The sequence below is a fragment of the Schistocerca piceifrons genome, chromosome 1 (genome assembly GCF_021461385.2).
Source record: "Schistocerca piceifrons isolate TAMUIC-IGC-003096 chromosome 1, iqSchPice1.1, whole genome shotgun sequence".
Lineage (NCBI taxonomy): Eukaryota > Metazoa > Arthropoda > Insecta > Orthoptera > Acrididae > Schistocerca > Schistocerca piceifrons.
This window is the reverse complement of record NC_060138.1, coordinates 729,395,081-729,412,390: the sequence shown is the minus strand read 5'-3', so window position 1 is coordinate 729,412,390 and position 17,310 is coordinate 729,395,081. Positions and strand designations below refer to the sequence as shown.

The following is a 17,310-nucleotide window of genomic DNA, read 5'->3' as shown; positions in this document are numbered from 1 at the left end:
AAGATCACACACAACGTGATAGAATGAGGAATACCCTTAATCCTGGCACAAATGACACTAAGATTTATTAATCATTTATAAGATAAGTCGAAAGTCATTTATATAAGGACTGAATGAAAAATTAGTGCATAAATAATAGTTTCGCAATTTGAGCTCGCAATAGACATATTACTTTACAAACAACTGACAACGCTATCGCCGCGAGGGGTAGCCGCACGATCTGAGGGCGCCTTGTCATGGTCCACGCGGCTCGCCCCGTCGGAGGTTCGAGTCCTCCCTCGTGTGTGTGTGTGTGTGTGTGTGTGTGTGTGTGTGTGTGTGTGTGTGTGTGTGTGTGTGTGTGTGTGTGTGGTCCATAGCATAAGTTAGATTAAGTAGTGCGTAAGCTTAGGGACCGATAGCCTCAGTAGTTTGGTCCCACAAGACCTTACCACGAATTTCCAGTTACAGCGCTATCGACTGCCGAATACAGGCAAGTGAACAGGAAAAATACGGGGGAGTATTCTAGGCGCGGTTCGAGTCAGTAGCTGTCACTAAGGACAATGTTGTTTGTTATAACTGATAATAAGAGTGTCAACGTCCGTCAATTTTCAAAAAGCTTTTTGTTAGTCGACATAAAAGTTTTCTGGGTTTGGTACTGCTGCTATAGGAAAGCCAACGTTTCGGCCACGATTGCAGCGGCCTTCTTCTGGGTCTAATGCTGCGTTCTAGCTATGCATTGTCCTTTATATTTTGTTGTTAGTGTTCACTGCGCATGCCATTACGTCATAATTTTAAAAAGGTAGTTGGTTTATTGGTCACTTAAGGAAGAAGGAGAGGGAACTTTATTTTAATAGGTTATTGCGGTGGAGGGAGAACGTGACCTCTGTTGTCCATTGGCTCTTGTGTTATGTACCATGACTGGTGGCCACCGTCGAATGAGAAGTTTGCTGCTGTTTACCAACTGCTGGGCGTCGGCCGCGCGGCGGCAGTTACTCGCCGGTAGTGCTCGTGCCTCGTGTTGACAGCGCGGTCTGTTGGGCTCTGATTGCTGGCAGCCAAGATGCGGCAAGCCGAGTCCATCCTCCCTGTTCATGTTCTTAGGGTGTTGAAGTGTTTCGATGGCCTCTCTGATTTTGCGTTTTGTCATAATTGGCTGCTTGGCCAACACACAGGCTTCGCTGAATTTTATTTCTTTTCCGCAGTCATGGTGATGTTCTGCCACTGCTGATTTGTTGTGTTGCCCTAGACGAATGTAACGCTCGTGCTCCCGAATACGCGTTGCTATTGGCCTACCAGTCTCGCCGATGTATGCCTCTCCACATTCGCATTCCACCTTGTAAACGCCTGCAGTGTGTAATGCATCCACCTTGTCCTTGGTGGAGCCTAGCACGTCCTGGATCCTACGTCCACTATAGAAGACAGGCTGCACTCCAACGCGGCGAAGGTGTTTGCCTATTCGGTCAGTAACGTTTTTCACATAGGGTAAGCGTCTTGTTGGCTGCAGTTTGTCTATTTCCTGCTTATCTTTCTTGCTTGTGTTCGTCGACAAGGCTGTGTTTATCGACTTATGGCTGTAGCCATTGGCTAAAAGCGTTCTGCGTAACCTTTTAAGCTCAGGTGTGATGTTTTGAGCATCACTTAGGCGCTGCGCACGGATTGCAAAAGAGCGGATGACAGTTCTTCTGCGCTGGGTGGTGGTAGGACTGGGCGTGCAGATACCTGTCAGTATGTGTAGGATTACAACATACAGGGCTATTACAAACGATTGAAGCGATTTCATAAATTCACTGTAGCTCCATTCATTGAAATATGGTCACGACACACTACAGATATGTAGAAAAACTCAAAGTTTTGTTAGGCTGAAGCCACACTTCAGGTTTCTGCCGCCAGAGCGCTCGAGAGCGCAGTGAGACAAAATGGCGACAGGAGCCGAGAAAGCGTATGTCGTGCTTGAAATGCACTCACATCAGTCAGTCATAACAGTGCAACGACACTTCAGGACGAAGTTCAACAAAGATCCACCAACTGCTAACTCCATTCGGCGATGGTATGCGCAGTTTAAAGCTTCTGGATGCCTCTGTAAGGGGAAATCAACGGGTCGGCCTGCAGTGCGCGAAGAAACGGTTGAACGCGAGCGGGCAAGTTTCACGCGTAGCCCGCGGAAGTCGACAAATAAAGCAAGCAGGGAGCTAAACGTACCACAGCCGACGGTTTGGAAAATCTTACGGAAAAGGCTAAAGCAGAAGCCTTACCGTTTACAATTGCTACAAGCCCTGACACCCGATGACAAAGTCAAACGCTTTGAATTTGCTTTGAATTTTCGGCGCGGTTGTAACAGCTCATGGAAGAGGATGCGTTCAGTGCCAAACTTGTTTTCAGTGATGAAGCAACATTTTTTCTTAATGGTGAAGAGAACAGATACAACGTGCGAAGCTGGGCGGTAGAGAATCCTCACGCATTCGTGCAGCAAATTCGCAATTCACCGAAAGTTAACGTGTTTTGTGCAATCTCACGGTTTAAAGTTTACGGCCCCTTTTTCTTCTGCGAAAAAAAACAAAAAAACGTTACAGGACACTTATCTGGACATGCTGGAAAATTGGCTCATGCCACAACTGGAGACCGACAGCGCCGACTTCATCTTTCAACAGGATGGTGCTCCACTGCACTTCCATCATGATGTTCGGCATTTCTTAAACAGGAGATTGGAAAACCGATGGATCGGTCGTGGTGGAGATCATGATCAGCAATTCATATCATGGCCTCCACGCTCTCCCGACTTAACACCATGCGATTTCTTTCTGTGGGGTTATGTGAAAGATTCAGTGTTTAAACCACCTCTACCTAGAAACGTGCCAGAACTGCGAGCTCGCATCAACGATGCTTTCGAACTCATTGATGGGGACATGCTGCGTCGAGTGTGGGAGGAACTTGATTATCGGCTTGATGTCTGCCGAATCACTAAAGGGGCACATATCGAACATTTGTGAATGCCTAAAAAAACTGAGTTTTTGTATGTGTGTGCAAAGTATTGTGAAAATATCTCAAATAATAAAGTTATTGTAGAGCTGTGAAATCGCTTCAATCATTTGTAATAACCCTGTACTCTGCGCCCCAGTGTGCCCTCCGTTCTCCTGTAGACTTCGACGTCTAGAAATGGGATAGCACCATTCTTTTCTACTTCCAGCGTGAACTGTATCTTCCCGTGCATACTGCTCAAATATTCGTGGAACTTGTGTGGCTCCGTTTCACCATGAGGCCATATAGCGAACGTGTCGTCCACGTATCTAAACCAGCAACGTGGTCGTAAAGGAGCTGAACCGAGGGCCGTTGCTTCAAAGGCTTACATGAATATGCCGCCTGCCAGCGGAGATAGGAGAGACCCCATAGCTACGCCGTCTGTCTGCTCGTAGTATTTTCCTTCCCATTTGAAGTACGTTGAAGTCATGCACAACTCAACCAAGTCGCATATGTCTGGCGGGACATGCTCCTGAAGGATGTGGACAGTTTTATCTACTGGCACGTTCGTAAATAGCGATTTCACGACAAAGCTGACCATGATGTCCGTAGGTAAAATTGTTTCTCCCTTTAGGCGTTCTATAAAGTGTGTCGAGTCTTTTTGTTTGTTTGCATATCAGTAAACAAGACTCGTTGACGTGTTTTCGTACTACTAAGCCACATATTTCTGAAATCATGACGTCGATCGACGCTATTTTCTGTAAGAAAATCATGAGGGAAACTGACAAGTGAGTGATTTTAACCAGGCACGAGTTGATTCAGTGAACTGAAAGTCGAATTTTCAGTAACGAAAGCCATGTCCCATGGGTCATTACTTCACTAATTAAAGGCTAAAGATTCTAGCTTTCTGGTAATGCGTGTGGTGACAGTATAAACCACTAAAACAGACGTTTCAATATCCTGTAACGCGGATGTTGCAAGATGGCTGCCGCTTGTGGTTCGCGGGCTGGGAAATGTATAGAAGTAGCCCATTACGACGTACTGGATCATCTTACTAGAAATTATGCTTACTACGACATAACTTCGTGTCAAACTTTGTTATCTGTAGGTAGATTAGAGAATTCACCGAAAAAAAAATCCACCAGATTATTTTTATCAGACAGTCGATTCTGAGCATTGCGCAAAATGGTTTTTGGCTGTGTTCTTGATGTTTGTTCCAGGTATGTAAAGTGGCGTGATAACCCCGTCATCTCTGTATGAATCCCATCAAGTCAGTATTGTTATTTTTTTAAATGTTTTAACTGTCAGCCGGCCGGAGTGGACAAGCGGTTCTAGGCGCTACAGTCTGACCGCGCGATCGCTACGGTCGCAGGTTCGAATCCTGCCTCGGGCATATATGTGTGTGATGTCCTTAGGTTAGTTAGGTTTAAGTAGTTCTAAGTTATAGGAGACTGATGACCTCAGCACTTAAGTCCCATAGTGCTCGCAAGGGAACCTTCCCATCGCACCCCCCTCAGATTTAGTTATAAGGTGGCTCAGTGGATAGGCCTTGAAAAACTGAACACAGATCAATCGAGAAAACAGGAAGAAGTTGTATGGAACTAAGAAAAAATAAGCAAAATATACAAACTGAGTAGTCCATGCGCAAGATACGCGACATCAAGGAGAGTGTGAGCTCAGGAGCGCCGTGGTCCAGTGGTTAGCGTGAGCAGCTGCAGAACGAGAGGTCCTTGGTTAAAGTCTTCTCTCGAGTGAAAAGTTTCTTTATTTTCGCAAAGTTATGATCTGTCCGTTCGTTCATTGAGGTCTCTGTTCACTGTAATAAGTTTAGTGTGTGTTTTGCGATCCCGCCGCAAAACCGTGCTATTAGTAGACGACAGGACGTGCCTCTCCAATGGGAACCGAAAACATTTGATCGCAAGGTCATAGGTCAACCGATTCCTCCACAGGAAACAGGTGTGATATATTCTATACGACACTGGTGACGGCATGTGAATTACATGACAGGAATATGTTGTCGACTCACGTAACTTGTACACTTGGCGAATGGGTAAAAAGATTCTTCTACCTTGCCCGATTTAGGTCTTCTTGTGGATGTGATAATCACTCCCAAAAAAGTGATGAAAACATAAGAGTTTGTCACATAAACTGCAACAAATGAACGCAACAGTTTCACAGTCTCTCAGTTTTCCCTGTGCTCTGTCAAAACATATGTTTTTAACGTTTTCAAATTTTTCCGTGTGTAGATCGTCAAATCCATCGGACGGACGGATAATAATTGTCCGAAAATGAAAAAGTAAACTTTTCACTCGAGGGAATACTTGAACCAACGACCTCCCGTTCCGCACCTGCTCACGCTAACCACCGGATCACGGGGCTCCTGAGCTCTCACTATCCTTGATGTTGCTTATCTTGCGCATGGACTACGCAGTTTGTATATTTTGCTTATTTTTTTTCATAGTTCCACACAACTTCTTCCTGTTTTCTCGATTGATCTGTGTTCAGTTTTTCAAGGCCTATCCACAGTGCCAACTTATAACTAAATCTGAGGGGGGGTGAGATGGGGAGGTTCCCCTGTCAGAGCCATTTGAACCATTTTAACTGTCCACATGGCGTGTATCTCGGGTGAGTCCTAGCCCACAGATCTGCAGAAAACCACCCAAAAGCTACAGTGGCAGACCAGTCGCTACTCACATACAGATTGAACCCTCCGTGCTCTCTCGTGCTGTACTACGCATACACATCACCGGCAGATTGTTATTCCCCATGTAGGCGTCGCGTCGTTTTTACCAATAACTTCTCATGCCAGTGTGTGTTGCACGTAAAACACGCAGAAAACGAAGCATTTTCTTGAGAAGACGCACAATTCGAGCAGAAACCATAATTTTCATTTTCAATTGCCACGCGATCAATTTTTACTTGAAGGCTTCTCTTTCTGGATCCTACATCCATAGCAACAGCTTGCTGTAAACTAAAGTTAGTTACAGGCTGTGGTACCGTGGTCAAATTCCCATCACGCTAATAGAGGCCCAAGACTCGGCCAGGACAGCTGGTCAACCTTTTTTGTTTAAAAATTACTTGGAATAATTAAGAAAAATCCACCTCGATTGCACAAACTACCTGGTGTTACCTAGGTTTCAGCGTGGATAACCACGCCTTCTTCAGAACAAATATAAAACAGCTTGCCTAAATAGGCACAGTCAAAGGCTAAAATCGACACCTATAGCGGCAAGACCCCATAAAATTTTTTTACGAATATACGGTACATATGTACCAGTTCAATGTTACTTATCTCAACCCTGTGTGTGCTGCCTCGCCCCAGCCAACGATGATGGTACAAGGCTCTCCCCATCCTGTGACCATCGTACGTTGGCTGAGGCGAGGCAGCACACACCGGGTTGAGATAAGTAACATTGAATTGGTACATATGTACCGTATATTCGTAAAAAAATTTTATGGGGTCTTGCCGCTATAGGTGTCGATTTTAGCCTTTGACTATGCCTATTTAGGCAAGCTGTTTTATATCTGTTCTGAAGAAGGCGTGGTTTCCACGCCGAAACCTAGGTAAACACCAGGTAGTTTGCGCAATCGAGGCGGATTTTTCACAATTATTTCGATACGATTGCTGATGCGCTGCAATGCTGAAAGTTCTAAAATTACTTGTTATACCACGTCTCCATCAGAAGTGAAGATTTGTCTCAGGACTGTCCGCCACTGCCCACGTGCAGAAACTATGTTAGAGTTGCTTGAATGACCCCTTCTAACAGCCGTGTACCGCAAGTCTCTAGAGGAACGGAAGGTTCCAAATGATTGGAAAAGAGCACAGGTAGTCCCAGTCTTCAAGAAGGGTCGTCGAGCAGATGCGCAAAACTATAGACCTATATCTCTGACGTCGATCTGTTGTAGAATTTTAGAACACGTTTTTTGCTCGCGTATCATGTCGTTTCTGGAAACCCAGAATCTACTGTGTAGGAATCAACATAGATTCCGGAAACAGCGATCGTGTGAGACCCAACTCGCTTTATTTGCTCATGAGACCCAGAAAATATTAGATACAGGCTCCCAGGAGGATGCCATTTTCCTTGACTTCCGGAAGGCGTTCGATACAGTTCCCCACTGTCACCTGATAAACAAAGTAAGAGCCCACGGAATATCAGACCAGCTGCGTGGCTGGATTGAAGAGTTTTTAGCAAACAGAACACAGCATGTTGTTCTGAATGGAGAGACGTCTACAGACGTTAAAGTAACCTCTGGCATGCCACAGGGAAGTGTTATGGGACCATTGCTTTTCACAATATATATATATATATATATATATATATATATATATATATATATATATATATATATATAAATGACCTAGTAGATATCGTCGGAAGTTCCATGCGGCTTTTCGCGGATGATGCTGTAGTATACAGAGAAGTTGCAGCATTAGAAAATTGTAGCGAAATGCAGGAAGATCTGCAGCAGATAGGCACTTGGCAACTGACCCTTAACATAGACAAATGTAATGTGTTGCGAATACATTGAAAGAAGGATCCTTTATTGTATGATTATATGATAGCGGAATAAACACTTGTAGCAGTTACTTCTGTAAAATATCTGGGAGTATGCGTGCGGAACGATTTGAAGTGGAATGATCTTATAAAATTAATTGTTGGTAAGGCGGGTACCAGGTTGAGATTCATTGGGAGAGTCCTTAGAAAACATAGTCCATCAACGAAGGAGGTGACTTACAAAACACTCGTTCGACCTATACTTGAGTATTGCTCATCAGTGTGTGATCCGTACCAGGTCGGGTTGACGGAGGGGAGAGAGAAGGTCCAAAGAAGAGCGGCGCGTTTCGTCACAGGGTTATTTGGTAAGCGTGATAGCGTTACGGAAATGTTTAGCAAAGTGGCAGACACTGCAAGAGAGGCGCTCTGCATCGCGGTGTAACTTGCTGTCCAGGTTTCGAGAGGGTGCGTTTCTGGATGAGGTATCGAATATATTGCTTGCCCCTACTTATACCTCCGGAGGAGATCACGAATGTAAAATTAGAGAGATTCGAACGCGCACGGAGGCTTTCAGACAGTCGTTCTTCCCGCGAACCATACGCGACTGGAACAGAAAAGGGAGGTAATGACAGTGGCACGTAAAGTGCCCTCCGCCACACACCGTTGGGCGGCTTGCGGATTATAAATGTAGATGTAGATGAAGATGAAGGAACTCGCTTGTTTGCCCTAAACGGACCACTCTGTTCACGGTACTTATTGGACTGCGAGCAGGTCTGAAACCCCCTCTTCTTGAAAGTTGTGCCGTTTAGAAAGATAATGGGTGTTGTCGAAAACTGCGACCGGTGATTCCCTTCCTCCGGCGCCCGAAAGAGCCAGCCGGCCGTGAGTCGCACGTGGCGATTCGCCGGAGCCGCCGGGAGGGCCCCTATCAATACGAGTTAGTCCAATTAGGGCAATTAGCCAGCAACACTGCGCCAAGCGGGCGCGCACTGCCTTTCTCCACGGCCACTACAGTAGTTGCCGCAACGGCGCCGCGTCCGAAACACACTGCTGGGAGCGTAATGGATGCACTACAGGGCCGAGGATGCAGGGCCGAGGACTGACACTGCCCGAAATACGGACACTTTTAGCGCTACTGTATTGCTGCAATTTTGTATATTACCACAACTACCGTCGCGTGAGAAGACAGTTGTTTTGTGACAATGTCGGCAATATTTGGAAGGATAGAAAATGATTGTGATGAATTGCAAGAGCTTTTTAACGGAATCAACACACTATGCGCAGAGTAAACCGAAGAGATGGCATGAGATTAGCGATAAACTTAAAATCGAAACTGGGGACCATGATGTAGAATCAGCTAGAAGTAGTATAGTGCGATGTAGAAATAGGAAGCAAATAACACATGAAGAACGCGGCAAATACGACATAAGAAGCAGAATGACAAAGGCAAAGAGGGCATTCCTGGAAGAAAAAAAAAGAAAAAAGAAAAAAAAAGAAAAAACGTTTACACGGTGCGCAACATAATTAAAGACTATTTTTTGAAACCCCATATGTGTCTTACAAGTAGAAATTTGGCTACCTACAACACTCATCTGTAATTGTGCAAAAATGTGGTGACCTGTGGCGTCAGCCTCGGGCTCCATGGCGCTTCAAACAAAGACGTGTTGACACATGCGAAAAAAAGGTCAGAGATCAGACATTCATGTGGGGTATAAGGTCCGTTAATGATGTCACACTGGCACCAAATTTTACCACAATTCTGCCCAACGCCACACAGCATATTGTAAAGAGACATCCTCCTCTTAAAATTACTTTTCCTCAACAATTGTAGTCGATATCAGAAATATTTTTCGAATTTTGGACGGGTCAATATTATCTCAGCTGTTTATCTGAAACAGCTCATATAAGCCGGCCGGATGGCCGAGCGGTTCTAGGCGCTATAGTCTGGAACCGCGCGACCGCTACGGTCGCAGGGTCGAATCTTGCCTCGGGCATGGATGTGTGTGATGTCCTTAGGTTAGTTAGGTTTAAGTAGTTCTAGGGGACATATGACCTCAGAAGTTAAGTCCCATAGTTCTCAGAGCCATTTGAACCATTTAGCTCATATAATTTATACACTGTTTGTTATATTTCAAGCTGAAACTTATTCAGCTTCAAGCCTTTGCGATATAAGTCAGAACTGCAACGCCCAGCGTGAAAGTCATGCCGTTTTGTTGTGGGTGGTCAAGGAAAATATTTCAGACAAAGCCCTGCTCAGAATAGGCAGGAGAAAGACTCAGTGGGTGGCATAAAGGGCGGGAATGAAATCAGCCCTTTCACTGGGGTGTTGATGACAACAGTTTGCAGAACGATGAACTGCAGGAGGACGTTCTTCACGACGTTCGACACTGCTGACACCTTCGGGACGATTCAACTCTTCTCTGAGGACATCGTGGGGCTGCAAACACACTGAACGAGATCTGACCCATTTGGAGCTTAGTGCGACAGTAGTTTTTGCCGTGGTATACAGCATGGAACTACTAGAGACCGGTCAAAACCATCCGACGAAATCCGAAAGTGATCCGAGGCAACAAAAGCTGTTCATCCCTGTTTCACGGCTGAGTGTGGCGCGATCACGGAGGGATGCAACATTGACACGTGCGTGAATAGAACAGCAAAGAGTCTCTCTAAGACCTCCCAGTTCCGTACCTTTGCTGAGCGCGGTAGCGTCTTCCGTGACACACATGAGCACGTTGACAAACGGTGTGTCCCTGTTCAGGGAGGCGGTTGGAGGGTTGCTGTCCGCCGCTTCCTGGTGTGAAGTGAGTTTTCTTAACTGTGGGATTTTTGCCTTTCCTTTTCTTATCTGATATTTCATTTTAGGTAAACGAGCTTTAAACATGCCATATTTCAACTGGTCGATTTTAATTACGACGCCCTGCTTGTTGTGGGTAACAGTATTTTATTTTGAGAGGGCTGATTCGCCATTCTTCCCGTATCAGGGATTGAATGTTTTACTAATTTGTATGTGATATTGGTTGTCACAGAGCAAAGGTTATTGTTGTTGTGGTCTTCAGTTCTGCGACTGGTTTGATGCAGCTCTCCATGCTACTCTATCCTGCGCAAGCTGCTTCATCTCCCAGTACCTACTGCAGCCTACATCCTTCTGAATCTGCTTAGTGTATTCATCCCTTGGTCTCCTACGATTTTTACCCTCCACGCTGCTCTCCAGTACTAAATTGGTGTCCGCAGCTCGTGGTCGTGCGGTAGCGTTTTCGCTTCCCACGCGCGGGTTCCCGGGTTCGATTCCCGGCGGGGTCAGGGATTTTCTCTGCCTCGTGATGACGGTGTTGTGTGATGTCCTTAGGTTAGTTAGGTTTAAGTAGTTCTAAGTTCTAGGGGACTGATGACCATAGATGTTAAGTCCCATAGTGCTCAGAGCCATTTGAACTAAATTGGTGATCCCTTGATGCCTCAGAACATGTCCTATCAACCGATCCCTTCTTCTAGTCAAGTTGTGCCACAAGCTCCTCTTCTCCCTAATTCTATTCAATACCTTCTCATTAGTTACGTGATTCACCCATCTAATCTTCAGCATTCTTCTGTAGCACCACATTTCGAAAGCTTCTCTTCTCTATCGTCCATATTTCACTTTCATACAAGGCTACACTCCATACAAATACTTTCAGAAACGACTTCCTGACACTTAAATCAATACTCGATGTTAACAAATTTCTCTTCTTCAGAAATGCTTTCCTTGCCATTGCCAGTCTACATTTTATATCCTCTCTACTTCGACCATCTTCAGTTATTTTGCTCCCCAAACAGCAAAACTCCTTTACTACTTTAAGTGTCTCATTTCCTAATGTAATTCCCTCAGCATCACCCGACTTAATTCGAATACATTCCAGTATCCTCGTTTTGCTTTTGTTGATGTTCATCTTATACCCTCCTTTCAAGCCACTGTGCATTCCGTTCAAGTGCTCTTCCAAGTCCAATACTAAAAAAGGTTATTAGAATACGTATTTCTTTATCATAAAGTCGATTGCATGTTGTAACTTGACATGTATTTATGAATTACGCTACCAGCCGCCAGTGGTTGCAATACTGTTGTTTTGCACGGCCTCTACTCGCCAGCGTGAGTCCAGAAATCGCGTACTGGACCAATACCGGAGTGTCGCAAGCGGGGCCGCGGTCGGGAGGTTGAGCAACGCGTGGTGCGGCCAGGTTTCCTGCTGCAGGGGGACCGCAGCCGCGGCCGGAGCAGTCGCAGTCCGGCGCCGTTTCCGGGGGATGGCGTCCGGCGAAAGCAGAGCAACCAGTGCGCACACACTCACACTCACTGCCACACGCCGCTGCGCCGGCGGGAAAAGCGCGAAAGCTGCGCCACGGCCGCCTGCTTCTGTTCTCCCGTCCTCCTCGCTCCTTGTGTAGCGTATACCCCTCATCCAAATTTCGTGTTTTCCAGCTCAGGGAATAAACTGAAGTCGCTGTGGCTGATTCCACCATTTATCTCACACATTGCGCTTTCAGAGGATCACTATTTCCTTTCTGCAAGTTACCAGTAGGTAAAGGAAACAAAAGAAAAACTCGGAAGAGGAATTAAAATCCGTGGAGACGAAATAAAACCTTTGATGTTCGCCGGTGACATTATAATTCTGTCAGAGACAGGAAAGGACCTGGAAGAGTAGTCGAACGGAATGGATAGTGTCTTGAAAGGAGGATATAAGATGAACATTAACAAAAGCAAAACGACGGTAATGGAATGTAGTCTAAGTCGGTTGATGGTGAGAGAATTAGATTAGCAAATGAGACACTTAAAGTAGTAAAGGAGTTTTGCTATTTGGGGACCAAAATAACTGACGATTGTCGAAGTAGAGAAGATTTAAAATGTAGACTGGCAAGGGCAAGGAAAGCGTTTCTGAAGAAGAAAAATTTTTTAACATCGAGTATAGATTTAAATGTCAGGAAGTCGTTTCTGAAAGTATTTGTATGGAGTGTAGCCACGTATGGAAGTGAAACATGGACGATAAATAGTTTGGACAAGAAGAGAATTGTAGCTTTTGAAATTTGGTGCTACAGAAGAATGCTGAAGATTAGATGGGTAGATCACATAACTAATGAGGAGGTATTGAATGTAATTGGAGAGAAGAGAAATTTGGGGCACAGCTTGATTAGAAGAAGGGATCGGTTGGTAGGGCATATTCTGAAGCATCAAGGCATCACCAATTTGGTATTGGAGGGCAGCGTGGAAGGTAAAAATCGTAGAGGGAGACCAAGAGATGAATACACTAAACATATTCAGAAGGATGTAGGTTGCAGTAGGTACTGGGAGATGAAGGTTGCACAGGTTAGAGTAGCATGGAGAGCTGCATCAAACCAGTCTCTGGACTGAAGAGCACAACTGCAAAAACAACCAGTAGGTGGCAGCAACCGAATGAAGAAAGCTGTTTATCGCAGTTCTCAGAATGTCCTCGATAAATACAGGTAATTTCTGATTTTTTGAGTAATTTTGGACTACAATGTGTTTACAACATGGTGTAATACGACAATGTACTTTTACACTATCCATCAAATGATTATGTCACAACAGTAAAGCGATGTATTTTTTTCTAAGCAGTACTGTGACTACATTCGGAACGATCTATACTCTCAGACTGGAGTGGCGCAGTTTCCGTTGTGTTTACTTGTTTAATATTGAGTTTTCAGAATATTTCACTTATTTCATAAGACATTGTATTCAGTCTGAACACGTTGTAACATTTCGGTGACTCGCGCCAATGTTCTAAATTTATTATGATATCTCATTTTGTCCCAGAAGAATCCACTGACCACCAATATAAACTTATCGTTTACCAAACCTAAGTTCAGGAGTGGGGAGGCTCAAACCGTCATCTCCAGCGTGATCTACTTCTCCTAGCAAAATTGTCCTTAGGATCCAGCTCCACAGCTCAGCAACGCAAGCCGCTGTAGCAGAAGGTAGTCAGGTCACGGACTATGGAAATGTCAATCACCATTATCTAGGTGGGCCATCCGCCTTGCCACAGTGGTAACATCGGTTCCCATCAGATCACCGAAGTTAAGCGCTGTCGGGCTGGGCTAGCACTTGGATGGGTGACCATCGGTCCCCCGAGCGCTGTTGGCAAGTGGGGTGCACCCAGCTCTTGTGAGGCAAACTGAGGACCTATTTGATTGAAAAATAGCGGCTCCGGTCTCGTAAGCTGACATACGAAGGGGAGAGCGGTGTGCTGACCACACGCCCCTCCATATCCGCATCCAGTGTCGCCTGTGGGCTGAGAATGACACGGCGGCCGGTCGGTACCGTAGGGCCTTCATCACCTGTTCGGGTAAGACGAAACCTTATGCTACGTCTTACGATGCTATGGATTCATGGAAAAATGAATGGTCTCAGACTGGACTATCCAAGAACTGCAATGAAATATCACCTGGCCGAAACCTACCTGGTACAGACCTGCCAAGAAGAACTTGGGTTATACTCAATAGACTCAGAACTGGTCATGGCAGAAGTGGCGAGATGCTCTGTAGATGGGGCATACGAGATTCACCACAGTGCGATTGTGGACGTCCAGAGCAAACGATCCAGCACATCATTCAGGAATGCCCTAAACGTGCGTTTAAAGGATCCATTCGAGAACTTTATGCAGCCTCCCCTGCAGCCGTCGAGTGGATGGAAAACCTAGACGTAGAACTTCAAACAGACTCTATAGATTCCATATATTTGATTGCTGAATGACCTTATAGCAACAATTTCTATATGATAATTTTATCTTATCTATGACAAGATACCTTATTGTAACAACCTGTGTATGCCTACTTTATCCTTAATTGAATGTCCATAAGACGAGACATTATCTATGTGTTATAATGTATGTTGATTTTATCTTTATCTGTCTGTGTGTATTTAAACATGAAACCATTTGTACTTGAAAACCACATACGCTGAATAAAAATAACCTGTTCGGGTGGAGTTTAGTTTTATTATCTAGGTGGTGAACAGCTCAGGGGGTTCGACTGTGCAACAACATACTGTCTTACAGACTTATCCACATTGTCTCGCAGACTGATGTCATGCAACTCTTTTGAACGTCATCTATGTGTCTGATGAACACTTGGGCTCAACTAGCCAGTCGATGGTGTTCAAGAGGAGCAGGCTTTCTATCAAAAATGGTTCAAATGGCTCTGAGCACTATGGGACTCAACTGCTGAGGTCATTAGTCCCCTAGAACTTAGAACTAGTTAAACCTAACTAACCTAAGGACATCACACACATCCATGCCCGAGGCAGGATTCGAACCTGCGACCGTAGCGGTCCCGCGGTTCCAGAATGCAGCGCCTAGAACCGCACGGCCACTTCGGCCGGCGGCTTTCTATCGAATCGCAGTGCACTCTGTTATGTTATTCTACACTCATGTAGAAAGCCACTGCCAAAACAGTCCTAAAGCGCCCTTGAAAATAACGTAAATGAGAAAAAGTAATATTTCAGAACCACCAAGAGTTGCTGTTGAAGTAAACCGTTATTCGCTAACTGATCACCACCGAGCGCCACAACAAATTACTTGCACCGGACTGTGCGGCAACACTGAAACATTCCTTTCGTCTGTCTGTCGGTCCTTTCGCGTCGTTCCGCGGATTCAAACTTGCGGTTGCGGAGTGCACCCACGCACCCTTAGCGATGCGCAAGGAGCGAGACAAATTACTGGACGAACTGCTCCGTGGACTTAATTGGAAACGTTTATCGCGCACCTATATTATCACAATAGTCTAATCGAGTGTCGCCGGTCTAGCTTTGACCCGCGAGACAGGCTTAAAATTTCTCACCACTCCAAAGTCAGCAATTAAAAGCCCTGTATCTGCGTGACTCACAAAAGATTCAGAGATCTGACTTCTGCACTAGATTATGTACATCGCTAACGGTTCATATACCGCCTCCAATTGCCTACTAGCAAACTCAGCCAATAACCATAACGAAATAGGAATACAATTCAAAGTCAATACGACAATAGTCATACAAAAACAGCACTCAGGAACTTTCACGAAAACAAATTTACTGGCATGTATAAATCCTGGCCACGTCCGCCACTTTTCTCCAACACCACCCAATGGCTCCACTTTCTGCTCTCAGTTTTGTGTTCTGTGGAATAAGTCAAACTCCCTGAGAAAAACTGATAGGTGCCTAAGCAGAATTCTACACCCGCACCTAAGAAGACGCTTCGGATTCAACCTGTCTTCCGTTCCGTAACACGTTTATCGGCTGTCCCATACTTGCGACGTCAGAAATACACAACGGAAACACCACCTCCGTGCCTGAGGACACACGGCTTCGTAGCCCCACAACATGTCAGCCGATCCTTCATTTCCGCGAGCTCCGAAATCGCGTAGCCACTCAGGGCCACGAGCAGAATGTAGGCATTCTCAAGGAAAATTTCCTCTTCCTTCTTACAGCGCTTCGGTACAGTACCACTTTTTGGCAGGACTTCCAGAATTTTTTTCTGCAACAGACATTGGAAACACCGGCCGTCAAGAGAAAATTACTCTCCCTGTAACTGAGCCATGTAGGCCCCACCCACAAACCATTTACAAAGATTACTGAAACCCAACTTCAGTTCGGAAAAAAATTTCCCCTGCAACTTGACACTATCCGATGCGACTACAAAAGCGAACAGGACTAGCTCACATGGATGGCCTGGCAATGGTACATTACAACATTCTTATTTCGCCATTAACAACAAAATAAAATTCCGTCCTATTTCACTTAAACTGCCGTCAGCATCGTCAACAGTAATCTTCCATTAATATAGCAAATAGTAAAATACATTAGTACAGTTCAGTAACCTGCAATCACTGTCAGACTAGGCTTCCATCTTCCTGCAAGGAGTTCACTCTGAGTACTGATCTAAATATTATGTTTTACGCCAGAAAGGGTGATGTAAATAATTTTATGGTACCTGATGACGACAGGTGGACTGGAAATGGTAGATAACAAAGGTTTATCAAGCAGCAGGTCTTGGTGGTACTGACGTATGACTTTCATCACATGGTTAGCATCTGCACAACATAAGGTCGTGTCGCAAAGATAACTAGATGCCATGGAGTTAAACATTCAGCTGCGTAATTGAAAATGTTTTTCTTCCTTTTGCGCAAAGTAACATTTTATTTACGAAATGTGAGGGTTGTGCGTGCACAGTTGTCTCTAGTGTAACTGACAGTAACGAGTATCTGTATAATGTAATGCTTTGTATGGTATGTCGTCTCGGCACCAGGAGGACGGAGAGACGAATCATAAACAGTGCCCAATTTTGTCTGTTCGTGAGATACTATGGAGTGGTTTGCAATTTAACTGAGCTATACGTATGCTAAGACAGGTGAGTCGTAACCTCCACAGGGCGTCCAGAACGTGCAGCACCACTGCTGCCGATATGGCCACTCTGAAAATTTTGAAACCACTTATAAACTGTTTTAATCTAAGGTGCAGAGTCACTGTAATGTTTACCAAGCTTCTCTTTAGTCTCCTGAGGCGTTTTGCCTCTCATAAAGTAATGTTTAATCACCACACGAAATTCTTTTTCGTCCATTTTTTGACAATCACTCGACTTCCTTGATTCACACGAATGCCAAACAGAAAGAAATAGACCAATACGGCTGAAACTTGGTATGCATTCTTTCCAAAGATGCTACTAACTAAACATAACCTCGATACGCGCCGGTGGTGCAATCTCTCGGACTTTGCACGGACTTTTCAAACGCCACTCGTACTTTTCCATAACAATGCAAGGCCTCATACAAGGATGCGCATCCGAGAGCTCATGAAACTTCATGGGACTGATCTTCCGGACCCACCCTACAGCCCGGATCTAGGCACCTTCCATCTACCGTCTGT

At 45.0% G+C, this 17,310-nt stretch overlaps 1 protein-coding gene and 1 pseudogene across 9 annotated transcripts in view; one reads left to right on the top strand and one right to left on the bottom strand.

The window, feature by feature from the left end:
• The window catches only part of LOC124711251 (protein held out wings), a 429,435-nt gene that overhangs the window by 180,576 nt on the left and 231,549 nt on the right, over nt 1–17,310 (bottom strand). The window lies entirely within an intron of this gene.
• Nucleotides 13,441–13,557, top strand: LOC124722633 (annotated as a pseudogene).